General features: G+C 33.4%; 1 long non-coding RNA gene across 2 annotated transcripts; it reads left to right on the forward strand.

The window, feature by feature from the left end:
* Positions 1–271: 271 nt before the first annotated feature.
* On the forward strand, positions 272–2,503 carry LOC128282420 (uncharacterized). Of its 2 annotated transcripts, XR_008272689.1 has the most exons (3): positions 272–395; positions 1,312–1,353; positions 2,263–2,503. It is a non-coding gene; the product is annotated as an uncharacterized LOC128282420 (long non-coding RNA). The 2 variants fall into 2 exon arrangements; XR_008272690.1 differs by lacking the exons at positions 272–395; positions 1,312–1,353 and adding an exon at positions 1,375–1,596.
* Positions 2,504–7,483: the final 4,980 nt, after the last annotated feature.

Below are 7,483 nucleotides of genomic sequence, written 5' to 3' on the forward strand. Positions count from 1 at the left end.
ATGAAGTGGCCAGTCATCATGTTGTTGTAGACAAAATGTACACTTGATATCCATAATTTATGGTACAAATTGATACAAATTGATAATAGGTTAGGTAAATGTTCCATGATAATGGGTTAGGTAAATGTTTCATGATAATAGGTTAGGTAAATGTTCCATGATAATGGGTTAGGTAAATGTTTCATGATAATGGGTTAGGTAAATGTTTCATGATAAGAATATCATGTCTTTTGTATTAAAGAATTAAATGGATGAAATATGAAGTTTTATTAAAAGAAAAGGGTGAAAAGAACAAAGTTTTGTCCATCTTTGTTCATCATAGCTGAAAATTAGAGAAGAGAAAGGAGAGGAGAAAGCTCTTGAGTATTCGGTCATTAGGAGGAGAAAAATTGAAGGTAAGTTCTTGGTACCTTGCTTCTATTTTGAGGTTCATGAGTTCTTCTTGATTCTACCTTAACTCTTGAAGTATATTTTGATTTTTAGTTGTGTTGTGAGCATTTAGTCATGAATTAAAATGAAGGAAATGGTTGTTGTTTCATGTTCTTTTGATGAAAAATGGAAGATAGGTGAAGTTGAGCCAAATAAATGAACATGCATGTGCCTTAGATACTAAAGGGAAAAATCAGCTAACATCTTGTGATTTAAAATGATGAAATGGAGATTATACTTAAGTAAAAAAATAGATATGTGATGATTGATTGGTGATATACATGTTTAAATAACAAGCATGCAAGTTAGGTGTGAAAGAGTGATTTGGTAATAAATCTGCTTGGGACAACAGCAGTAACGTGACTTTGGAAAATCACCATAAATTGTGGGAGATGAATTAGAAGCTGAATAAATTATGTAATTAAAGCTTATTGAGTCTAGTTTCTAATGAAATAAACAAGAACATATTTTGAATTCTGTACAATGAGAAATTTGATTTGTAATGAAGAGTGGTCAGATTAGTCAAACAGTGAAACATGGGAAACTTTGAGAAAAATCTGGTATTGATTGGATAAACCAAAAATTCTGAAAATTTTATGGATAGAAGATATATGAGTCTATTTTCAGGGGAAATTAACGGCACTTGATTTGGAGTTTCGTAGCTCCAGTTATAAATGATTTAGTGACTGTTGCTTAGGAAGACAGCTTGCAGTGAAATTATGATTATGTGGTAAACATTGACAAAAATTTGTTAATGAGTTGCTTATTGATTTCTTATAAGCTTACTATGATCTGTAGGTGTGGTTGGCCGAATATTGTAAGGGGTTAATACGTAGTTTGTATTTGAATAGTTAGATTAACGTGTTAGTAATCCAATTGTAGGCGGTTCGTGTGTGGATCTCGTCAGCATATCGTTGCAAACAGGTTTGTAACTGACACCCTCTCATAGACTAGATTGGCAAAAGCCGAAAAGCCGAAATGCCGAAAAGTCGGTATTTTGGGAATTTGCGAGCGTGCGAATGCTTGTAAAATAGTTGGGTTTGTATATTTGGTAACCTAAAGTAATAAACTGCAGTACGCGCGATTTCGTACATTTTGATAATTTGGGCTTAATGGGCCAAAGATCGGGTTCATGGGCCAACGGGCCCAATTCGGTAAGTATGCGCGGTAAGTGTTCTGATAGTACGTAAATAGTTAGGATATGCATGAAAACGCTAAAAGTAGCTAAATTACTATAATACCCCTATGTATGGAAAATTATCATATACCCCTAGGTGTAAAATTACCGTTATACCCCTAGGGTTAATTTTGACTGAAAAGCATGACGATCTGATTCTGTATGATGTATGCCATGATTATATATCTGTTGCATGGGGACATGGGTTATATTATGGAGGAAGCGTTCTGGTGGCTATGCCACAAATATCTGATCTGGTGGCTCTGCCACAAATATCTGATCTGGTGGCTCTGCCACATATATCTGTTCTGGTGGCTCTGCCACGATTATCTGTATCTGGTGACTCTGTCACATTATCTGTTCTGGCAGCCATGCTGCAAATTCTGTGGTGTGTAGCGGTTGGGTGGGTCGAGTTGTCTCCCCACACGGTGTAAGGTTGGTACGGGGGTGTATACGGTTGGATATGGTTGGGTTTCTGCATAAACATGTAATATCTGTTCTGTTCTGCTATGGGCCTATGGGCTTTATTCTGAATTTTGTTCTGGGCTAAGGCCAACTTATTCTATTTCTGTGGTTTGAGCTGATATAGGCTATGGTTGGGTTAATTTACACACTGAGTTTCCCCAAACTCACCCCTTTTATTTTCATCCACGCAGGTAATCCCCAACCATAGTGGGCTTGGAGCTGTGAGGGAATTCGGAGTGGCCACCCTTTCTGAAAGTTTGATTTTCTTCTGGTGAACTGGACATCCTTTTATTTACGTTTGAAGTTTTGGGTTTTTAAATGTAATAAGGCCGCTTAATTATTTTTGATGGTTTTAATATGTATTACTAAGATAGGTAATACTTATTTTAACTGTTGAAATTGGATAGCTTTAGGGCGCGTTTTTAAAAACAACAGTTGATTTCAAAATAACACGACAACAAGCAAAGCTTCCGCAATGAAAATATTTTCCAAAATTAATCACTTTTCCTAAAAATGACTTAATCAAATCGGTTTCTTAGAAATATCCATGACGTTAAGGTGTGGCAATGGCGGTATGCATGTCTAGGATTGGATCCGAAGGAGCTTGGTATAGCGATCCGATGGACTCACCACCTCTTTCCGGTTTCCTACCGGTGCACAGCTTCCATTCGCTTTAACCCTTAATGAATTAATCTTTTGAACATCAAGTACGATTTTCTGGACTTAGAATGGAATTTTTTTTTTTACGTTTTTGATGTGGCATGCCGGATCCGGCCATAACTTCTGGGCCAAGTTTGGGGTGCTACAGATGGTTTACATTTTGTATTAATAATTAATTTAGGTTGGTGAGTGAGTTTAGATAAATGTTGGATTTGGATAATGAATTTGTATAATTGATGATTCGGCACTTGCATGTATGTTTATATATATATATATAGAATGTGTGAAATGTTTGTTATTTGTTAATGGTTTTAAGAAAAATGTTCTATGGATGATTTTAGTTGAATAAGTTCAACGATAATGTGCATTTGATTAATTTAAGATATATGTATGAAATGTACGATAACATGGATGGATGCATTTTGGTTACTAAGGTCGGAAAAGGTTTATTATGTGGTATTCATTACAAGTTTTGATAAGCTACGAAATGACTTAATCATACAATGAAATTCGGTTATTTGGTGTGTTTGTGTTGACACAAATTTTGATGCATAAATTGACTTATTAAATTTACTTGGAATTGATAAATGACATAAGTACATATACAACTAATAATAGTTATATTAAAAAATATGCATATAACATGTGTGATTGTGAATTACATTGAAGTAATGAAATTATGCATATGAGTTTAAGATTTGCAACTTAGCATGTGAAATGGATATTCGTAATGTTATTTTTTGTGCTCAAGAGAATTTTTGTTACTATGATCTACTACACATATACTTTAGTAAATTTTGTAACTAGGCATATGATATGAATTGAACTTTGAATATATGGATTAGATACTATGAAACATTTTATGCGTGTACAGTATTATAGAAAGACAACATTGTTACAGATTGTAGCATATTTAAATAGTATGTTTTAAATATTCAATTTCTGTATTGAAAACTTATCGTGTGATTAGCAATTCTGTTATAAGATATTAAAATTTGGTTATATGTCAGTTAAATAAAGCTGGATTGTGTTATTTCTGTAATATTGTTTTATGAATTTATATACCGAAGTTATAAATGTATATTTCTGAACTTGGTTTGATTGACTGTGTGAAGGTGAGAAACTTTTATCCTTTCCGCCAATGTTTCGTAGCTCAGTCCGGCAACGGATACGGGTTAGGGGTGTTACATATTTTCTTATATATTATTTTACGGTAAAGTTGTCATGATTTTAACAGAATTAATATTTGGTTGAAAAAATAATTTAATTAGAAAATTAATTAATTAAAATTAATTTAATGAAAATGTCTATTTTAGAAATAGAAAAATATATACTGGTTGGATTAAATTATAAAGTGTTAGGTTAAAAGTGTAGGAAACACATACAATTAGATCCAATACATGAAAGTCTCGAATCCCCATCATAATACATATGAGGGCAAGCACACATTATTACCCCCTCTCTCTCTCTCCTACTTCAGCTATGAAGTTTTTTTTTTCTATTGAAATAGATTTCTACTAATTCAAGAAGGGTTTCACTTCTTCTCCCTATAAATAGATGGCATCGATAGGGCTAAATACACAATAAGTTTTACACAACATTGAGATATTGTTATTCTGCCCAAAAGTAGTGAGAATTTATCTTCTAAGTATAAATTCTATTTTCTAGAATAAGTTTGTGTAAAACTTATTTGAGGATATTTGGGATTTAGTTCGTTTTAATTAGTGTACTGATTTTTTCTTCACCCTAAAAGAACCAACGGTTGATGTGCTAGTTTATGAATTTTATGAATCTTTAAAGAAACTATAAAATAATAAATTATCGAGTGTCAAGCATACGCCCGTAACAGTTTGAGGAGAAAGGGTCCTTTATACTCCCCAAGAAATTTGTAATTTTGCAATGCCCCATTCTTTGTCTTGAACATTCTTGATGACATGGATATTTATTATATTTGAGATATCAACATGGATGACATTGTTGAATATCTCACCGACGGGAGAGGCGTTTGGAAGCACCTACCAAGAATGGACATCCTTTTATCATTTAAGTAAGCAATCATGTTTCCGGTTGCTAAAATATGGATACATTTTATATGTACTGGTATATCATCTTCCCTAAATGTTTCTAATGTCAATGCTTTTCAAGTTGTGTTGATTTACTCTATTTTGCAACATCGACAAATTTGTGTGGGCAAGTGGATTTACTAGTCAATGCTCATCTTCATCAGTGGCAAGAAGGTCGAGATATTTTTCCTGCACCTAATGACTGCAACATGTAGAAGAAAAAGGTTCCAATGTCCACAATGGATCAATTCATGAAGCCAACGAAGAGATTGATCGGCAATTCAATTTACACTTAATACGTTAAGCTTCAATAAAAGAAAATAACCGAGTGGAACCAACACCAGAAGCATAAAATGGATGTCTTGCAATCTCTAAAGTGAAAAGGAGAGGCAAAGAGCCATTCAAGCCAAGGGCTAAGTGATTTGCTCGATATGGAATGGATGATTAGGTTGATTCAAGAGATGTCCCTAGTGGGCATCGACTATGCACAAAGGCACGGCTTACAAATCTCCAATCCACCACCAAAAAATACCCGCCCATGCAATTCTAAAGGCACAATGAGTATGGGGAAGGATGAGGAGGATCAAGATGAGGATGTCGAGGAAGGGAAGGAAAAAGGAGAAAATTCAGCCCTTGACTACTACCTCGACAATGCCTTCCTACCGAAACAACCCACTGTAGGAGGGTCTAATTTCACCACCAAAGCCAAAACAGCCTGACCCAATCTGCGGGTAAGTGGGCCACTAAGATAACTGCGGGTCGAGGCGAAGCTCCGGCCATCAAGGAGAACCGGTCGGCATCTGATTTTGATTAAAATTTGAAATTTTATTTTATTTTATTTTATTTTATTTTAGGGATTGTATAATTTTGAATTTTGCTGATTTTAATTTTATTTTACTTTATTTAATTATAATTTAAAAAATGCATGCTAATTCTATGTAGAAACCTCACACATTAGGCGGCACTACAATTTGGAGCTAAATTGGCACAAGGAGGACCACCAAAATTCTCTTGAGGCACTTACAAGCTAAAACCGAGTAGCCTCTTCCCCTATCTTTTGGGTGCACAATAGGGACAATGTGTTAACTAAAGTCTGGGGGGTAACATATAATTTTTCTAATTTTTTCAAAAATTTTAAATTTTTGTTATGTGTTTTATTTGTTTTAGTAGTTAATTTTAATTTTTGTGTGCTTGTTTGTGCTTGAGCTTGTAGAAATACAAGTGATTGGTTAGGAGTATGTAAATAGGATGTTGTGCATAAACTGTAAATTTAACTCGATAGTAATTGATTTTAGGTTGTTTAATGTTAAACTAATTAGTTCACTTTGAACATTATAAATAGATGAAAGTGTGTTAAGTATACCAAATGAAAAACAAGTGCATAAAAAGCATATATGTTTGTTTGAATTATAGGTTGTTAGAATGTTAAAATTCAGTTAATTGAATACATGAATTGAAAAACTTAGGGATGACCTAAGGCATTGTTTGGTCACCATGAGCCAAAAAGCCGATCCTATGTATAAATTCCCTAGTAACTTATTTTGAGCCTAATTCCATTTTCTTTATGAACCTTGAATGGAATCGTAATCCTAACATACAATCTCTTCATCCCTTTCTTTTTGGTCCCAACATGAACTTAGACGTCGGGCCATTAATATTGAGGTTTAGGTAGATACATAACAGAGGTTTAAAAAAAATAATTGAGAGTGAAAACTAAGGGATAGTATAGTATAGTGAGTATAAGATTCTTGCAAAGTTGTGTTTTAATGAAGAAAAAAATCAAGTGAAGAAAAGCTTTGTGAAGGATAAAAGCCAAGCAAGAAATATCAAACAAACAAAATAAAAGTGAGTAAAAAAGAAGTAAAAGAAAGAAAAAAATAGAAAAAAGAAAAATTATACGCTTATTTTTGTACAAAAGACTCGCTAAGATACTTGTACTCATTAATACTATATTGTACCTTAGGAAATGAAGAGAAAAAGAAGGCGGGAGAAGTGGACATAAAGTGTTGTAGTAAGGGTTTTAATTATGGTAGCATTGGGGTCAATATAATGTGACAAACTATTTTCATGCTTAACCTATTTTCTAGAGTGAGTTCTTCAATTCTAAACCAACCTAAGCCGCAAACCGTTACAAGCTGAAAAGTCCTAAGTTACCTAGGTGATACGACTCATGGATGAAAACTAAACTAAATGTTAACATTTTTTACCACTTGTATTCGTCGAACATAAATGTGTACTTCTGTATTTGTTTAGATGGAATAATACGTTCTTGAATTTACCTTGTAACCTAATGAAGCAATGTGTTTGATATTGAAAATCGGGAGTCAATTATATATCAAACTAGAATTACATGTTTCCTCACATTGTCTTGTTTATAATGTTCCGAACCAATCTCATGTATTAAGCATGCTTAAGCATCATGTAGTTGTTTTATTTTAGTATTTTTGTGTGTTTTTGTTTTATTTCTTGAGGATAAGCAGTTAAGTGTCGAGGAGTTTCATCTGCCACAATTCGTGGTGGAAAATTAGAGTATTTTCGGCACTTAACAAGCTTATTTTCTAGTTATTTTATATTTTTTATTACATTTTCCGTTTTTATTAATTGATGTTTAAATTTAGTAAAATAGGCATTTTTACAAAATTTTTAGCCATGTGCCTAGGAAAGAACTAATAAGTTAATTTAGTATGTA

Source organism: Gossypium arboreum, chromosome 10 (assembly GCF_025698485.1).
Source record: "Gossypium arboreum isolate Shixiya-1 chromosome 10, ASM2569848v2, whole genome shotgun sequence".
Lineage (NCBI taxonomy): Eukaryota > Viridiplantae > Streptophyta > Magnoliopsida > Malvales > Malvaceae > Gossypium > Gossypium arboreum.